Source organism: Rhincodon typus, chromosome 25 (assembly GCF_021869965.1).
Source record: "Rhincodon typus isolate 14 chromosome 25, sRhiTyp1.1, whole genome shotgun sequence".
In the NCBI taxonomy this organism is placed as follows: domain Eukaryota; kingdom Metazoa; phylum Chordata; class Chondrichthyes; order Orectolobiformes; family Rhincodontidae; genus Rhincodon; species Rhincodon typus.
In genome coordinates this window covers 22,815,946-22,836,367 of record NC_063356.1, presented here as the reverse complement: position 1 = coordinate 22,836,367, position 20,422 = coordinate 22,815,946, and the positions used below count along the sequence as shown (strand labels likewise).

Here is a 20,422-nt window from a genome sequence, read left to right as displayed (position 1 = left end):
TGACATGCAAATGTTCAGTGGTACTTATGAACGGATATTTCATACTGTGCTATAATGTGTTCCAACTTGCTTACAAATATAATCAAGAATGGAACCCATTCATAACCTGGAAACTCCTGTATGTCAATGCCAGGGAACTACAAGGAGATCAATACAGAATGAGAAATAAATAACCTGCATTGATGTAAAAACAGAAAATGCTGGAAATACCTAACAGTTCTGGCAGCATCTGCGGAGAGAAAACCAAAGTTACTATTTTGAGTCAATGATCTTTCAATTGTTATGATATTTATTTCAGGTTTCTAACATCTACATTATTTTGCTTTTGCAACATACATTAAATTACGTTTTTTCCATCAATATAATGCCTTAAGTTTCTCTGTCAGCTATTAAGCTGGGAGCAATCTGGCCTTTGCTTCAGAAGTGTGTGGGTTCAAGTCCCATTCTAGGATCTCAGTTGACAAATAAGCATAGAACTGAGGGTATACTGCACTGTCTAACAATCTGTCCTTTAGATGTAACATTAAACTGGGACACTGTTAGTTTAGGTTGAAACACAATCATATACAAGTCTGTCCTAGTCTGCTGCACTCCTGAGACACCCAGCATGTAGGCAGACAACTTAAGCTTCACTTCAATAATATCTTTGTATTAAACACACTGCTGTGTTTTACACTCAAAACATCGTGTCAGAAGTACAGAGCTGAAAGAAAAAGCACAGCTGCCAAGCTGTGAGCTGCAACTAAACAAAAAATGAAGATCACAGTGAAAACACTGCTTAAGAGAAAACCACTGGACCTTTTCCCTAAAGCGTCTCCTGCTCAAATTGTTGAGAACATTAGGCAGAACTGGGAAATCTTCCATGAACAATGGCAAAAATAAGCAATGGCTATGAATGTGTTCATCAAACCAAAGTAATTATAAGTCACTACATTTTTATCATTTTTAAGGAAAAAATCTGTTACAAGATATATTTGACCCCAAATGATTATTATACATGAGCAGTGCATATTAAATACTAGGGAACATTGTGAAAAACAGTCAATTCTTCAATACATGACATCATTAGCTTAGCTTGCAGAAACCTTAGTTTGAACAGCTAAAGAATGAGATTATTAGAGACAAGATTATACTATATTAGGAATAAAGATTCAAAAGTGAAAGCATACAACTAAGAGAAGATAAACCTACACTCAAGAGAGCATTTGAACAGCAAATGTGCTGAGATTGTGAATCAACGGCTGGAGCATATTCTTGGCAGAACAGACAAGGTATTACACTTTGCTGACAAATGCTCCAGGTGAAATGTTAAAGGGTTAATATCTGTTCTGCTGACATGTAAGAAATTAGGTGCTTTGTGGGCGCCCCTGTCTCGCAGATAAAATGCGTTAATCTAATTATACTCTGCTGTCTGTAAATGTTGAACTAAGGCTAAAAAGATCTTGTAGACAAAAGGTGGTAATCTAATTATACTCTGCTCTCTGTAAATGTTGAAATAAGGCTAAAAGGATAAGGAACTATCTAGTCCTACACATTGTTTTTGGGCGGCTGACCTTTGTTTTACTGTTAGATGATTACGTTATGTACTATCACTTTTGCTAGGCATGTGACTATGGGGCAAGAGAAAAAAAATTGTATCTTGTATGCATGTCTGACTGTGCTGTAAAAACCTATACAAAGGGAGGGCGGTTCCCTTACAGAGAGCATCGCTTGACACGGCTCCGCAAGCCCTGTGAAGATTGTTAAGTGATCCTCCAAAGCTTGTACTTGCTTAAATAAACTGTGACTATTCACAGAAGTTGGCGTATTGCATTTGTATCAAGTGCGTAGGAATCTCCTAAAAGGGAACTCAACATTTGGTGGCAGTGGTGGGATTCCAACATATACGGAACTTCTAGACAGACTGAATAAGTGATCGTCTGTGTGATGGTGACGTGAGACAGATGGGCCCACAAGGTAAGATTTACCTTGATCTCTCTCATTAACCTATCACTCAGTCGACCCCTCGTCCCCTAGAACTCTGTAGTGACGGAATCTCTGAGATAACCTATGCACTTGTATGCTGAGGAGTTCGTCTCAGGGAGGTTAGAGTGCCCCTGGAATTCGGGGGTTAGAGTCTTCCTAACTGTAAGTACCGGGAATTCGGGGGTTAGAGTCCTCCTAACTGTAAGTACCCGGAATTCGGGGGTTAGAGTCCTCCCAACTGTGAGTGTCGGGAATTCGGAGGTTAGAGTCCTCCAATACCGGGGTTCGAGTCCCTGGAACATAGTACCTAAGGTAAAGGATAACTACAGTGTCTGTCTCAACCACCCTGCCTTAGACCGGTTGTTAAGAGGGGAAATCCCCCATGCGAAGGTCAGGACCCTGAAGTGGGTGTGGAGACCAAGGACACTGGACTAGTATATAGAGATAAGTAAGAAGTTGAAGCGATAAAATGGGACAGACGTTGGATAAGTCGGGTGTCGGAACCCCTTTACATCGGTTATATTGGGATGACCCCGAAAATGAAGAACGGTTCAGACGTCTGTCGGCATGCCTAAATAAGAAATTGGGAAATGAAATTTGGCCAATAGGGGGAACTTGGATGTAGATAAATACATAAAAGCGGAAGAGGCAATTTGGAAATGTAATACGGGGACAAAATGGAAAACTTTAATATCCACGTGGAGAAAGATTGCTGAGGAAATAACGAATAAATCTAAACAGGCCAGCTGGGAGAATAATGCACGTCAGAGAGGGATTAGAGTATGTGATCATGAGGGGAGGTGTTGAAGCGGCAGTGTGAGGATTATGATATGAGTAAAGCAGAACAGGAAAGATTGAGAAAGGAGAGGCAAAATAAGGAATCAGGGTTGAAGTGTCAAGCCGGTTTATCATGTGGGAATAAAATGGAGGACCTCCTGACATGTCTGGTCTGCTAATATTGTTCCAAAATAATGACACCGATGACCAGGAGGAGGATTGGCAAATTCCGCCTAGTGCCCCAGCACTCGGAAGACCCTTGTATGACAGGCCCTTCCAGTTGTGTGCCAGTATCCTAGAGGACTGTGCAACCGCTGTTTTAACCCAAACCCACGGGGATCGCAGGAGACCAGTGGCCTACTACTCGACTCGTCTTGACCCTGTAGCCATGGGTCTCCCACCTTGCTCACAAATTCTTCCCGCTATCTACTCCCTTGTAACGGCTGCTTCCAATATTACTCTCCAGCAACCCCTAACGGTCTATTCGTCACATGCTATTGTAGCCCTCCTGACTTCCCATCAGACCCAACATCTTACACAGGCACAACTAAGTCGGTATGAGGTAGCTCTTCTTAATAACCCCCTTCTGACTTTCTCCTACTGCTCAACTGTCAACCCAGCGACCTTCCTGGGTACCCCACCAGAAGAGCTCCTAGAACCCCCTATGATTGCCTTTTGCGCAACCACTTCTTAACCTCCCCTCGACCGGACCTTTCAGATGCCCCATTACCCACACTGGATCTTACCCTCTTCGTGGATGGTAGCTCTTCGATATCACCTTTAGGAGTTCCCCTTTCAGGATACGCAATCACTTTAGAATCAGCCTCCTTCGATCCTCCGGTATCTGCTCAGAAAGCAGAGCTCATTGCTTTAACACGGGCTTGTACCCTGGCTACAGGAAAATCGGTAACTATATACACTGACTCACGATACGCCTTTGGCGTGGCCCATGACTTCAGCCAGCTATGGTCGCAGCGCGGATTTCTGACCTCATCAGGGACACCTATTCAGAACTCACTATACGTCCAAAATCTACTCAAAGCCATCCTCCTCCCCAAGCAATTGGCCATAATCAAATGTGCGGCCCATGTAATGGACAATACGGATATCAGCAAAGGCAATGCCAGAGCTAATCGAGCTGCCAAAGATGCTGCAACAGCACGCAGTTCTATTGTGTCCTCTATGAACCAGCAGGCATTAAATCGCTCACCTGCCTCGAAAACAACGGACATACCAGACATTGTCACTGTGCAGCATTCACAGGGGGATGCCCCTGACTCAGAAAAAGAAATATGGAAGACGCATGGGTGTTCGCACTCTGCGTCAAGAGGTCTCTGGATCATTCCAGTTGGCCAAGTGTGTATACCTGATGCTTTGTTACCAATGCTTATTGACTGTCTTCATACTGATACCCACCTTGGCAAGGAGGGAATGAGTAATATCATGTTACGTACCTGGTGGCACCCCCAATTGGCTGAGGCAGCCCAGAAGCGTGTCAGGTCATGTCTGACATGTCGGCAAAATAATGCCGGCCAAGGAATGCGGTACGTAACAGGGAAAACACCCTTGCCAGGTGGCTCATTTAAGTGTATTCAGCTTGATTTCATTGAATTGCCGCGTGTACATTGCTATAAGTATTGTCTTGTTATTGTTGATGTATTTAGCAGATGGATTGAAACGTTTCCAACCACTAATAATAAAGCCTTAACGGTGGTAAAATTACTACTGACAGAGCTCATACCGAGGTTTGGAGTGCCTCGACAGATTAGTTCAGACAATGGCCCCCACTTTGTAGGAAAAATCAACAAAGAACTATGTGAGGTGTTACACATCCAACAACAATTCCACTGTGCCTACCACCCCCAGGTGGCAGAGATAGTGGAAAGAGCTAACGGAACTCTCAAAGCTAAATTGACTAAGCTAACATCCAAAACCGGCCTTAACTGGCTAAAGGTTTTGCCTTTAGCTCTGTACCACATGAGAATAACACCCCACTTCACTACTGGACTCTCAGCCGCAGAAATAATTTATGCCGACCCAGTAGGACCCCTTGGAATGCCGACACAGACCCACCTGCCCACGTAGACTTAAATATTATGGGAGAGGAAATGCAAAGATACTTTCAGCAGCTAACATCGTCTCTAAAGTTTCTTCATTAACAGGTAAAGCACACCTTCGGACCACCATCACAAGCGACGGATCAGAGCTCAGACGACCTGAATGAACCCCCCAGACTACAAACGGGAGACCTCGTGCTGATCAAAGACTGGGATCGCCCCAAGCTCAGACCCAGGTGGAAAGGACCATTCCAAATACTTCTCCAGACTCCGACTGCGCTTAAAGTCAAAGGGCAGAATCGCTGGATCCACCTAAGCGACTGTAAACGATGGGTTCCCTCACCATCTTGAAAATAATCATTGGACTAAGTATTGTTCAGACTGTGAGTGGGTTGGAGGACAATTTGTTTTATAAGACACATATCCTACTGCATGGTAACCAAACAGTGTGTTATCCGCTAGCACAATCTGTAGAAGCTTTATTTGTAGCAACCCCAGGATGGAACCCTCACCAACTCTATGAAGTAGATTATTCTGGTGAGCCTTGCCAAGGGAAGAGAGGAACCTGAAGCAGGGGTGTGCAGGGTAAATGTGTAGAATTGATGGGTAACGGCCGCTCCAATTGTCCAGGTACTAAACCCAAGTCTGGGAAGGAAGGGGCCAACTGTACGGATCCTAACAGCTATCCGCTTTGTTTTAATGGTACTGGAAGTTGTTGTGTATATGCCTTAGTAAACGTCACCAACCATCCCCATGATGCTTCCTGGCCCCATCAGTGTGTAAAACAGACTTGTACAACTAAAGGAGGGCTATTGAACTGCCCCTGTTTGGAATCAAAACCGGTAAATATGACTTCTGGCATACATTGGACTTGTGGGAGTTGTAATGGCACCCATGTAGAAACGGGGTATGGGACGTTTCTGTTTCACTCCTCGGACTTCCAACCATTTAAGGGTCAATCCTCCTGGAATAGTTACAAGATAGTCCGTGAGTCCGTTACCTGCTACCGTGCTAAGAAGGGATTCGTTTTCCTTCTCAATGGGACCTTTTCTACTGCTACTCCAACTTTGCCGGTGCTGTTTGCTGTTGGGACCATTGGGCCTCTCACAGTCCCTTGTCCCCAACGAGCATATACTCGATGACGAATTGTCACATGCTTCATAAGCAAGGAGTTTTGCGCCGAGTGGCAGGATCCAGTAACCCTGGGCTCTTCCTTGGGACATGGCTTCCTGGGAACTGTCACTTTGGGAGGCTCCTCAGGGGTGGTGTCTGCTAAAAACCAAAACTACTTTATATGTGGACTTACCGCCCTGGGAAATAGCACAATGTTGGCATTGGAAGCAGTAAATCAAGAATTAGCCGAACTTCGGCTCTATGCTCAGCAAACCCGGTATGCAGTGGACTATCAGCTGGCTCAACAAGGGGGAATTTGTACAACAGTAGGAGACAGATGCATCACCCATGTTACGGACGAATCATACAACATAACCCACGCCATCCAATCTATTAAGAAACAATTGGATGATTTCAGACAAGGTCCTAAGAAAGGAGATGACTGGCTAGGGTGGCTACTGGGAGGATCCTGGGGATCCTATCTACTGCATGGGCTAGTAATTCTTGTTGTTATAATCATTGTATGTTGTGTGTTAATAACTTGCTTAAATACTGGCTGTAAGATTCTTATGAGTAAGCTGGCGGCGCCTTTCTCAGCCCCCATTTAGTTGGTTATCATGGAACGATAAAAGGAGGGAATGAAATGTTAAAGAGTTAATATCTGTTCTGCTGACATGTAAGAAATTAGGTGCATCATGGGCGCCCCTGTCTCGCAGACAAAATGCGGTAATCTAATTATACTCTGCTCTCTGTAAATGTTGAACTAAGGCTAACAAGATCTCGCAGACAAAAGGTGGTAATCTAATTATACTCTGCTCTCTGTAAATGTTGAATTAAGGCTAAAAGGATAAGGAACTATCTAGTCCTACACATTGTTTTGGGGCAGCTGACCTTTGTTTCACTGTTAGCTGATTACGTTATGTACTATCACTTTTGCTAGGCATGTGACTATGGGGGAAGAGAAAAAAAATTGTATCTTGTATGCATGTCAGACTGTGCTGTAAAAACCTATACAAAGGGAGGGCGGTTCCCTTACAGAGAGCATCGCTTGACACGGCTCCGCAAGCCCTGTGAAGATTGTTAAGTGATCCTCCAAAGCTTGTACTTGCTTAAATAAACTGTGGCTATTCACAGAAGTTGGCGTATTGCATTTGTATCAAGTGCGTAGGAATCTCCTAAAAGGGAACTCAATACAGGCACACAGGACAGAACAATCACAGGCAAAGATCTGGATGCAAATCATGTGGAAAACATCATGCCAAAGAGAAGGAGAACTGAGCAGTATGGTAAAACATCATTCTCACTCCAAAAGGCTGAATCATTTTGCACACAAGTGTATAGCTAATAATAAGCACTCACAAGCAGGTACTGGAGACATACCAGCTCAAGATTCTGACAATTTACTATACACCATAAAACATGTTCTTTCAGACAAATCAATAGATGAAGGATGATTCGTGATGGTTGGAATAAGGACTGCAGAAGGAGAACACCAGGACAACATAAAATGTCAAATAGACACTGATGTATCATACAACACCGCGAACTTCACAGAATTGAGCAAATTGGCTCCACATAGCAATAAAAAATTTTAACAATAAGGTTAAGGCTATCTGATGGTAACATGTCCATTGCAAAAGGGATAGATTACTGTCCTAGCCCATTGCAAAAGCAAGAACAGAGATATGGAGTTTCAGATCATAGAGTGTAAGCAAACACCACTCATCTCAGCCAGAGCAAGATTAAAGCTTAAACTAGTACCTCTCAACCAGGTGAAAGAAATTGTCTATGTGTTGCAGCATATGAAATTGTAAAAAATGGAATTAAAACATATTCACAGGTTAGAATGTTCTCCAGGAACTTATTATCTCGAAGTTGATGAGAATGCAAGGCCCGTTCAGTGTTTGCGGAGGAAAGTTACAGCTGCCCTCAAGGCCAGCCTCACACACAGCATGGAAAAGAAAGGGACAAACAAGAAAGTGACAACATCTACAGAATGGGTTAGCAGCCTCGCAGCAGTGAAACAATCCGGAAATCTGAGAGTATTCCCTGATCTAAATACTCTAAATAAAGCCTTGAAGAGATCTCACTGCCCCATGCCAATAATTGAAGGAATTTTGCCCAGCCCACAACAACATGCTGATATACAATAAAGAGACCAGCATGATTTAAAGACTATGGCTGCAATGCATATGCAGAGACTGATGGAATGGATGAACTGTGAAAGCATGTGAATAGTAACGTTGGTAACTAAAAATATACATGATAATGCATTTCATCTTTTTGTTTAAAAAGGAGAATGTTTGGATTGAATACAATCATGCAGAAATATCTGTTTTACCCATGCCGTTGTCACATGATCTTTACCATGAGGCATATACTTCAAAGACCTTGTGTTGAACACACTGCTATGTTGTACATTTCAAACATTGTCTGACTTCTCAAGTGAATGTGAAAGATGCCATAGAATTCATTTGAAGAAGGACAAGGGAGATTTTCCTCGGCCAATACTTGTCACTCAATCAAAACCACACAATCAGATTGTCACTAATATTTGCATTGTTATTTGTGGAATTTTGATGTGGGTAAATTGTCTGCAAACTATACAACATGTGATCTGGATTATCACAAGGCCATGAAAAGCACCATATGAATGCAAATTGTTTTCACGATAAATTAATCATCTTGAAACAATTAAAATTGATTGTGTTAATGTCAACCAGATGCTGAATGGTGGGTTGGAATCACATTTCTGTGACCTGGTTTAACATTCATTTTATATATGGGACTATATATTCTTTGCATTGAGCAACAACCGTGCATTGCTATTATAGAGAAAAATTACTATGAAGACTAAAACTACACCGCTAATTTGAAATCTGGCTGTTCTAGTAATGGACTGTCTCAAAATTCAGATGATATTTACCAATAACTCTTTAAATAGAGCTCCAACAGCAAATGGAATTTCAGATTTTTATAAAAAGCAAAGATTGTGTTTCCAATTGATGTGCTGTGACTAACACAGTAATATAGTAACAAAAATGGAGGGACTGACATGGACGGAAAATGTTATTTTTACCGCTTGAGTATACACTTTTGGTTTCAGAAACCACAATAGTTAATCCCTACTGAACAAATGTGTGTAGATGCTAATAGGTGTGTATCTAACCAGCAGTCTGAACAGCAACTATAAACATGTGCTATTTAAATGCCAATCCAACATCAACATGAGTTGGAGAGATAGTAGAAACTGCAGATGCTGGAGAATCCGAGACAACAAGGTGCAGGGCTGGACGAACACAGCAGGCCAAGCAGCATCACAGGAGCAGAGAGGCTGACGTTTCGGGCCTAGACCCTTCATCAGAAAACCCTTCATCAACATGAGTTGGTCGTGTGCAATATTTGTCTTGAATTTAATAGCCAATAAAATGAGGTCCATAATGGCCTTTTGCTTGCCACTTCAGTTACTTTTTGTGTTAAAGAAAAGTATTTGGTGAAAGGATATATGTTACACTTAATAGTAAAGGCATTCTGAATCCTCTTTTGCTCCAGTAGGTAGTTATAAATTAATTATTCTTGGTATTTCTCAATTCTTAAATTGCTTATTTATCATTCAGATTCCTGAGTCACATGCTTTACCAATGGTGCTACTGTTATCATATTTAAATAGTCATCAGTCACTGCTGTGTACATTGACAGGCAGAGTCACATCAGTGAATAAACAACAATGTCGGGTGAAATCCTATATGGTCTTGAACACCATGGGCTATAATGAGATTTGTGGCAGAATCATGTGAAAAGTCCAGCATTTGCTGAGCAGCAAGGCGAGACAAGGTGAGATTCTCACTAGGCTGCAACTGATTTATATGTAAGGAGCATAATAGTTTATTTAATGCCTTATTACTGGTACAACTCATCTCGTCAATATTCAGCTTCCTGTCTCACCAAATATGCTGCCCAAGCTCGACATTGAGAATTCTTCTCAATGGAAGTCTGAGTGGGTCCCTAGAGATTTCAGTTTACCATTTGCTCCAAGGGATCCCCATGTTGGACACTGGGCACCAAAATCTCAGGGTGATTCCCTGGCACCAGCCACATCCACCGTGCCAGCTTCTAAGAGCCCTCATTTCCCCTTGTCTAAAGGCAGCCACAGGCTGACAGTGCTTATCCAGGTACTCCCAAGGCCTTTTGAAGATGACGCTGCTGGTGATGACGATCTATTCCAGAATATCTGGTTAATGGTGAGTTGTTCTCAGAATGGCACATGGTAAGTTGTGGTTACAATCAAATGAGAGGGACAGCACAGGATGGGATATCTAGGTAATGAGGTGAGTTTTGTACGTAACGGCAAAATAATTCACTAGGCCTTGTGGCAAAAATGCTCCAAAACCCAACACAACCTGCACTTAACCAGAAAAATTTCGGATTCAGCCCATTGCATTGTTAGACATTTTCCGGCCGTCCTTCCAGTTCTATGTCCTCTGAAGCCTACTCCTAAATGGGCATTATTGAACATCCATCTCGAGAATGAGTGTCAGTGGGGATTATTAATCAAATCTGTCCTCACTTCAAACCACTTAAGGTTGTGAAATGCTGTCGATGCTCAGAATTGGTCTTCATGGTCAAAACAATGGCCTTTGATCTGGCCAATACCAATAAGCTCTCATCCTTCTTTAGTTATTCCCAGTGTATTTGATTGAGATTGTTGATGTGCATGCATTACAGTTTCAGCAACAGTGAATGGATAGCAGTCAATGCAATGTGCCCCTTGTTTGTTGTAGGTGCTGAAGTCAATTATATCATCCCTAGTGTTGCTTTATCTAAAATAAGGCAACTCAACATAGATCAGGCACTGAAGCTGAGATGTGGTTCAATTCCAGTCCAGACACTGCACTTACTAATAGAGCCATCCAGAGAACTCTTTCTTTTTTCTGTCTGTGGGAATATGAGTCTTTTGTAGTTTCACGTCTCCCAGGAATTCAAATTCAATTTGATCTGGTTTCAATAATAAAAGGAAATTAAACTAAATAGGATTTTATTTGCAATTTTAAAACCCAAGGGGAAAGCCTTACAGTAATCAAGTGGAATATTCCTGCCACTCTGCTATGCTAATATTATAACTCATATATATCCTGATTGGTCCAGAAACCTGGCCTACTCTAACTAATTACGCAAAGGTATATTCTTGAATGGGTACAGAAAGCTGTCAATGTTAGTTGAGGTTGTTAGGTTGTGAAGCCACCAACAGTGAATTTTGAGAGTCAACTTTTGAACGTAAAAACTGTAAGGAACCAACAGAAGGGTCCTTGAGTGGATTTATTGACTTATGAGCTTAATATTAGAGTCCATTCTGTCTGGTTTGTTTTAACCTTTAAAGACTGTTTGCTCAGCATCTGATTGGTGAAATAGCAACAAGGATAAATGATCACATTATGGTATGAAAATGGTGCCCTTAAAACGTGCTATTTGTCTCAGTTTTCTCAATAACTTGAAAAAGAAAGGTAGAATGAGTCAATAGTACATATAAATTTAAAATAATTTGAATAAAATATTAATTACTGCGCATCAGCAGTCACATAACATATATTGCCTATTTTCCTCATTCTAAAATGCTGTTACCACCAAAGATTTATACTAAATGTTGTGTGGGGTGGGGGGAATGTATTTTCAGAGGGTGGGTGGATTTGGGTGAGCTCATAGAATCCCTTCAGCGTAGACACAGGCTATTTGACCCATTGAGTCCATGCCAACCCTCCAAAGAGCATCTCACTCAGACTCACCCCCCTACACTATCCCATAACCGTGAACTTCCCATGGCTAATCCACCTAGCCTGTACATCCCTGGATACTATGGGTAATTTAGCATGGCCAATCCACCTAATCTGCACATCTTTGGACTGTGGGAGGAAACCGGAGCACCTGGAGGAAACCCACGCAGACATGGGGAGAATGTGTAAACTCCACCAGACAGTCGCCCAGGGGTGGTCTAGCCCCTAGCCAGGGAGGCAGCATGCTAACCACTGAGCCACCATATATTTAAATTCAGAGAAAAAATGACAATCACTGATGCGAAAGTGACAGTGTCTGTGTTTCAATGACTGGCTGTATTTGAATAACATGCACACCAGTCTTGAGTATTAATGCAGGATTGGGCTATGAATACCTTATGTTAGATAACAATTTACTGGAAATCAGGGCCTTTTCACAGGAGTTTCATTTTCTTTTGAGTTTGATGTCTCCAGCACAAGTGACCACCACAACACCCCAACCCAACTGAATACAATCCCCCAACATGCCTATCCCCTCTCACATTCCACTCTTCCCCATGGGTAACATCCCCAAATACCACCCCCATCCTGAATGTGCAATCACCACTGTACCCCAAACATCTGCCCCAACCTGACATCTGATCCACCCTGCACTTTAACCCACTTACCTACCACCTGTACTTGCTCCCCAAATTGCCACTCTAACCACCGGCTGCACGATCCTCTCATCCATGTATCTGCCATCCCATCCCCATTTCTCACCTGGCACCCTAACCCCGCACCAATTTACATGGCACCTTTCATTCCAGTCATTCACAAATTTAACCTTCCCACCTTTGCACTCACACACCTGTAATTCTACCTTCTTACCCTATCCCTCACCTACCCCTATCCTACCATCCTACCTAGCAATCATCTTGCCATTCACCTGCCCACTGATCACCCTAAACCCTTAGCCATATGACACCCTATCCCATTTACCACCTACCATTCTAACTCCATGCCTACCTGTCACCCTAGCTCATTGCTGACATATCTGGCACCCAATCCCTTCATGCACTCAATTGTCACATTAACCCCTTACCCAGTGACCTGGTCTTCTGTCTTGTACCTCACTCATTTGGCACCATAACCCCTTAACCACCTGGCACCCTACCACTTAAACAGTTGGCATTCTACCTTCTTATCTATGTGGTCCCATACCTCTCATTCACTAGGTGCCTTGTTCCCTCATTTGACATACTAACCCTGACTACACACCACACTAAACGCTCACTCAACCACCGAAAGCCTTACTCCCTCTCCCACTATCACACACTGATTTTCTCTCCACAGTGGTTAAGGTGGCTTTTAGGCATTTTAGCATTTTCGAGACTTGAAAAGGGTAACTAAAAAGGAAATGCACCTTGCCCTCCACAACTGAGGCTGTGCTGTAGATTCCTAGCCAGTTTCTCACAATAGAGGCATCTGGAGTAGACCAGACTCAGAAATATAGCCACAAAAATCACTAATATAACAAGGTGTAGAGCTAGATGAACACAGCAAGCCAAGCAACATCAGAGAAGCAGGAAGACTGACGTTTTGGGCCTAGACCCTTCTTCAGAAATGGGGCAGCAGTTGGAAATGAAGAGGTCGAGGGAGGGTAGGAGGCCTTGGGGTGGTGTCCAGGAGGAGGGGGTGTGTTGGAGGCAGGAGAAGGGGTCAATAGAGGGAGGGTTAGGCTCACGGTTGAAGAAGTAAGCAAGGAGGCAGAGGCGGTGGAAAAACTGCTCAATGTCCAAACGTGACCGGTATTCGCTGATGTGTGGGTGGAAGGGGACAAAGGTGAGCCCTTTACTGATGACTGACCGTTCGTCCTCAGTAAAGGGGAGGTCTGGGGGGATGGTGAAGACTCGGTAGGGCTGGGAGTTCCTGTCTCCTCTGGAGCTGCTGGCTGTGGAGGCGGTGGACGGAGTTGCATCGGCTGTGGGCGGAGTTGCATCGGCGTCGGCAGTGGGCGGAGTTGCATCGGCGTCGGCGGTGGGCAGAGTTGCATCGGCGTTGGCGGTGGGCAGAGTTGCGTCAGCGTCGGCGGTGGGCGGAGCGGGGTAGGAGGCGGCAGCAGCGGTGACTGTAGGTGCATCCTCAGTGTCTATGGTGTTGGCCTTGGAAATGGAGGCAGTGGCATCAGCAGCGATGGCGTTCGCTGTCCCGGAAGTGGTGTACCCGGCGGCGGAGGATGTGACATCATCCGTGGCTGCTCTGACAGTGGCCACATGGCCAGTGGCGGCGGGCACATTGTGGGGAAGGTCCTGGGCAGGGTTGGGGATTTGGGAGGTGGAGGAAGCCCGTTTTGGGTGGTAAGCACCAGTAAGTTTACTGTACTGACAGTTTTTAGTGTCCAATAAAGCTGAGTAGAATTGTGAGTTCAGGTTGTGGATCCTACGAAGAATGGAAAACAGGAGAGGTCCTTTGCAGGTCTGGGAGAGGGAGGCTCTGAGCTGGGGTAGGCTTGATTGTAGTGCCCGGAGAACCCGGAGCATTGCTGCGAGTGTGTGTTTCAGGAGTCGCAGGGAGAAACGCTTCTGAAGGATCTCAATGTTCTGAATGTAGACATTGTCACGGTTGGGGCCAAATTGGGAAGGCCTGAATGTGGACTGTAGACCATTGGGGATGATCTGGTTCTGTCGGCAGGTACTAAGAAAGGTGATGTGGCTGTAGTACCTGGTTTGCTTCAGGACGTGGTCGAGCAGTTTCAAGGCCGAAGAGATTACGAGAGAGTTGCAGTGGGAGAGAGATCCACTGAGGTTTTTCCGGAGGGAGGAGGATAACTTCTTCAGGGTAGCCATCCTTAGAAGAGGCTTCGCAGTGGGGTTAAAATTGTTTCAGAGATAGTAGGAACTGCAGATGCTGGAGAATCTGAGATAACAAGGTGTGGAGCTGGATGAACACAGCAGGCCAAGCAGCATCAGAGGAACAGGAAGGCTGATGTTTCAGGCCTAGACCCTTCTTCACAAAAATCACTGCCAAGTTACTGAGCAAAGTTTACTCGAGTACCTTTAGTCAGATCTATTCCAACGTTGATAGAAGATCTGAGTCATTAACATTAATTGCAGCCAGCTTTTCAAAAATTTCCCCCTCACCAATTTTCAACCCATTAAGGATCTGAACTAAGTCCTCTTTCACTATGACAGCATCCTCTTCTGTGGTAATGCCGTGTCCCCCTCCCCCTTAACTCCTAATGTAAACCTTGTTTTAGATCCACAATTGGCCCTGCTCCTCCTTTTACTGTTTATATGCCCATCAAAGACTTGTGGATTTCATTTTACTGCCAGTCTTGTCTTATTCTCTCTTTGCTTCTCTTAATTGTTTTTCAATTCCACTTGGAACCTTTTATATTCAGCCTGATTCTCAGTTGTACTATCCACCTGACACATGTCGTAAGCATAAGTCTGAGTTCCCTTTTGTGATTCCAATGTATTTTTGCCAGATCCATTTTCACAATTAATTATTCTTACACTGGATTACTGTTTGTCCTTTTCCTAAACGGAATCCTTAATGTTATGTTACTTTCCTCGAATTACTCCCACTGACTATAGAAAATGACTGCGTCTCAGAGATCACAATTAAAAACGGAGTCAGGGGTAGCCAATGTATTCCTGTAAGCCCGAGAGAAAACAATGTCAGAAACCAAAGCTAAAACCAGCAGTGGGGAGTTAGTATGTGCCAGATCAAACCTGAGACAGAAGACTCAGAGACTTATAGTTAAATGTGGCAGTGAGAAGTCAGCAGGAGATTGAATGAATCTGGGAGAGAATAATGGAGGAGAACCAGTCTGAGAGTTGCTGGGAGGCAGAGTGAATGAATTTATAAAGAGAAAGAAATTAAAATGTGACATCAAAGGACATTGGGTAAATGATTTGTGGATAAGTTTTTCTTTGCCGTTCCTCTAAATTAGGTTAATAAATTAAACTAGGAGCTGGGAAATTAAAATCTTTAAATCAGCATTTTAAAGAGGTCAAGTGCTGTGAGTCAAATCTGTGTGTGATCCATATCCCAGAAATGAAGTGACATCACTGGACAAGAAGTCATGCGGATGAATTTTCTTGTAAATTTTTAAATCAATCTAAAATAATCAAATATAAAAACATAGAAGAATTGACCGTTTGATCAGTGCAGTTCCTAAAAATGAAGCTAATTTTATAGAGATAGTAGGAATTTTATACTTTGTTATATAAAAGAGGCAATGGCAAAGTTGCCATGTACTTAGCAGATCATAGGGCTGCTCTTTTATTAAAGAGAGAGACACACACACACCTGGTGGTGGTTTTAATCCGAGGGTCACCACAACCTTACGCAAGGGAAAGGATTATCTTTATGGTAACCTCAGCCAGTGCAGAAATTGAACCTGGGCTGATTGGTATCATTCTGTATCACAAGCCAGCTGTTCAGCCAACTGAGCTAAGCTGTAATAGGGTTCTACTGTTTACAAAGCTGTTTGTTAAAGGAATAGGGAAAATATTGATCTAATGACCAGCTGGATCTGGGGCAGTTTACGAACTCAGCTTTGACTGGCAATAAATAGCGGATTGCTTGGACATTTATGTGCAAGCACAGACTGGGATAAATGAGGTTTTTGAGCTGCAGGCTCAGATAACCACATAGAAATATGTTGTTGTGACCATAAGAGAGACCTGGTTTAAAGAAGGGCAGGACTATGTATTAAATATTCCTGGATACACAGAGGAAAGATAGGGAAAAAAATAAGAGGTGGAGGAGGCTGTATTGATTAAAGAACATATTACAGCATTGGAGTGAAATGATATCCCAGAGGACAGAAAATATTTGGTAATAGCTAAGAAGCAATTAATAAATTAATACATTGCTTAAGGTATTTTTTGGCAATCAGCTCATGGAGAAGACATAGAGGAACACTATCATCTGCAAGTTCCCCTCTGTCATCCTGACTTGAAAACATATTGCCACTCCTTTACTGTCGCTGGGTTTTTATACCTTCCTTACAAGGTGTTCTTCATGCTGTTCCATCAAAATCTATTTTATCAGCAATTTCTATCACTCTTTAATGTTGCAGATGTTTCTTAAGATCGTTATCAGCAAATACATCAGCTTCTTTTCCGGGTCACACACATTTCAGGCTCACCAAGAAAATGATACAACCAGAGTCTCTCAACAGGCAGCTGAGGTCTCCTGGAGAGTGAGCTACACGGAGGAAATTGGGGCCTTATTATTGCTGACCACTCAAGAAAGATGTTGAACTTTTAACTGTCCGTCTTCTCTCTCACCTATCCGCTCCTCCCACCTCACTGACCAATCCCCACCACTCCCTACCTGCATTCATCTATCACCATCTCACCTACCTTCCCCAGCCCCACCCCTCCTCTCTCCATTTATTTCCCAGCTCCCTTCCCCCTCCCCATTTCTGAAGAAGGATCCCGATCCGGAATGTCAGTTTTCCTGCTCCTCTGATGCTGCCTGGCCTGCTGTGTTCCTCCAGCTCCACACTGTGTTACCTTGAATTTATAACTTTATTTCTTTATTTTTCTAGTTTATATAAAGAAAGACTTGAATGCTAACTATTACCTTTTTTTATTTTTCTACTTATATTATGATGGTCTGTAATGCTTAACTTTTTAACTTTGTTTCTCTTTTGTACTACTTTGTACCTGAGTTTTTTGTACCTAGGTACCGTTATACCTAAGATAATGCTGTGTGTGGCGATATTGTACACTTCTCACTGTACTTCAGTACATGTGACAATAAAATCTAAATCTAAATGTAAGAAACATCGCTAATACTGAACAGATCAGACAGCTCCATGGAGAGAAATAGGATTAAGCCTTCAGGCTGATAAACTCTTAATTTCTTGTTCGGAGGCAGATTATTAATCAAAACTCACCAATTCCAGTGTATAATTCAATTAGTACTAATAACCCTCGACAAGGACAGACAAACTGCTTTTATTGAGTGACAGTACTGTTTCGCTTCGTTGGGATAGTGCACTGGAAATCAATTCACACCATTCACCAAGTTATCACAGGAGTTAAAGATTTAAAAAATTGATGGAATCACCTAGTTTACCTGATTTTTTTTTAGTCCCAAGTTGACAGAAAGCACAGAACAGTTCTGTACAGAAGAATGATTATTTATTATAAATATAATCTAACTACTGGTAAAAATTATGAACCATTGACATATGACTCTACTGGTTAAAAATCTATCCACTGATAAATTCCCCCATCTACATACATACATGCAGACCAATAAAAAGAAACATCTGTGTGTGAGCAGAGGGAAAGTCTGGGCATGCAGTTCAGTAATCCTTGTCCACAGAGTTTGCTGAGATGGCCCGTTTGCTGATTAAAATGCACTTCTCGTTCTGGTGTTTTCACTTGTTTTCGGGAGGCACATGGAGTGTGGCTCAAACTTATAAAAGTCTCTGAATTGTTATTTAAAATGCAGTTTACAGTAACTGATGAGGGGAAATAAACTGGCTATCTTCAGGTTTTAGATGCTTTTTGCTGCAGAGCTAAACAGTTCCTTCCCTTCCAGTTGTCCTATGGCTTCTGACCTGAACATCCACACCCCCAGCCAATTTAGCGACCTGAGACCCAATCACAGAACTGTTGGCACGCAGGAGACCATTGTCATTGATGACTGGTCAATAATCACAGACCAACTAGTTACTTGTTAGTGGCTGAAGCTCCATTTGTGCACACCGCCCTGACTCCAGCTTGTCTGTAACTAGATGTTCCCTCCTGTTGAATAAAAAACAGCTGTGTAAACTGCACTTACAATGAATGTCAGAGAACATGTTTGTAAACTGTGCTGTAATCCCTCAGCAATCTTTTACTTTTAAACCAGATCTTTGCCCATTTCGGTCCACAATCACGAATGCAGAAAATTAAAAAGATATTGTCTTTACAGTACAGTCACTGTTAGGACATTCCAGCAAGAATATCAGCTGTAATTAGAACTGTTTAAGTTGTACTGAATCTTGTTTTACAGACTCTACTCATGTCCAAGCTGAGGTCAGCTAACTCATACAGAGTGCAATTAAACTGCGAACATTCTGAGTTTGATCTTAAACATAGTCGGATTGATTTTAATGGCCCCTTATTCTAAATAGAGTACAGTAGCCTGAGGTAGAACTGGAAAGGTCATGTAAAATGTACACTCCACTCATTTGTTCTAGTGTTGAATAAGCCTTAAAAGATAACTGGGGGAACTACAGAAGCTGCAGACAAAATTTGATTTTAACATTTATTTTTATAAGATTGGAGGCTCATTGCTAATTATTGTGAAAACAGCTCCAATTAATCTCTTTTCCACCTCCCAAATCCCTACAGTTTGTCAAGTTCAGTACGGTAACCAACTAAAGAGGAGAGATTGAGAAGTTTGGGTTTGTACTCATTGGAGTTTGAGAATGAGAAGTGATGTTATTGAAACATGCAAGAGTCTTCAGCAGCTAGACAGGGTAGATGGACAAGGGTTATTACCCCTTGTGGGAGAGCCTAGGACTAGAGGAGATAAACTCAGGATACTGGGTCACCTATTTAAGACAGAGATGAGGAGGAATTTCATCTCTAAAAGAGCAGAGAATCTGTGCAATATTTACCACAGAGGGTTAGAGAGGCTGGATCATTTAGTCCATTAGGAAGGTGGAGTTGAGGATTATCAGATCAGCCATGATCTCATTGAATTGTGGAGCAGATCTGATGGGCCAAATGGTCTACTTTAGCTCTCATGTCTTCTAGTCTAGTGTCCCCCATGCAGCTGAAGTTTCAAGCTGGTTTGGTGTCCACTTCTTCCCAATAGGAAAGAGGAACTAGCCTCAACACTTGAGAGGAATAATGACAGGGAACAGGGAGCAACCAGAAACTTGAAGTGAACCATGAGCTGGAGCTGTTGCTAATTCAATTTGATTGTCGAAACAGTGTTTCCTGAGACAGATTTCATCATAGAAATCATAGAATCCCTAGAGTGTGGAAACAGGCCCTTTGGCCCAACAAGTCCACACTGACCCACAGAGCATCCCACCCAGACCCATCCCCCTAATTTACTAATCTAATTTCCTTTTCTTTTATCTAGTTCCTCAATCAGAAATATAATTTGGGAGCAATCTTCCCATATTAATACAGAGGAAGGTAAAAGTTCTTTTCAGAGTCAGAGCAATTCAATACTCACACCATCATACATTTGTATCTTGTTTCCAAGAGGAAAAGAAATGAGTGAATCTTAGCCCACACTCTCAGAGTGCAAAATTTTCATTTCATCATGGGTTTACTGGAAGCATGTCTCATTACTATCAGTGTGTCACTGCTCTTGTTATTTTATAAGTAATTCAGACTGCCTCCCAGTTTTAATCTCCGTGTTCCTACATGAATATAAAATCATTCACCATAAATATCTGAATAATGAATAACTTCAAAGCTGGTCACAACAAACTAATAAACTCTCTCACTCTGCATCAAGCCACAATTGTCTGACTGGAAAGACAAAAAAAACTTCTGTTGAGAAATATAAAATATCAAATTTTAGAAATGAGCCCAAGATCATAAAGTCAAGTAAAAAATGAAGTTCAGTATGCCTAGGAAAGCTATATTTTTTTTTTTTGAAATTTGCTCATGGGATGAGGGCATCACTTATTGCCCAGTGTTATCCATATTGCTGTGGGTCTGGAATCATGTGTAGGCTAAACCAGGTAAGGATGGTAGTTTCCTTCCCTAAGGGACATTAGTGAAC

General features: G+C 42.5%; 1 long non-coding RNA gene across 1 annotated transcript; it reads left to right on the top strand.

Moving 5' to 3' along the window:
* Positions 1-1,539: 1,539 nt before the first annotated feature.
* On the top strand, positions 1,540-7,048 carry LOC125486082. The gene is made up of 2 exons (XR_007264766.1): positions 1,540-2,277; positions 4,905-7,048. It is a non-coding gene; the product is annotated as an uncharacterized LOC125486082 (long non-coding RNA).
* The last annotated feature ends 13,374 nt before the right edge of the window (positions 7,049-20,422 follow it).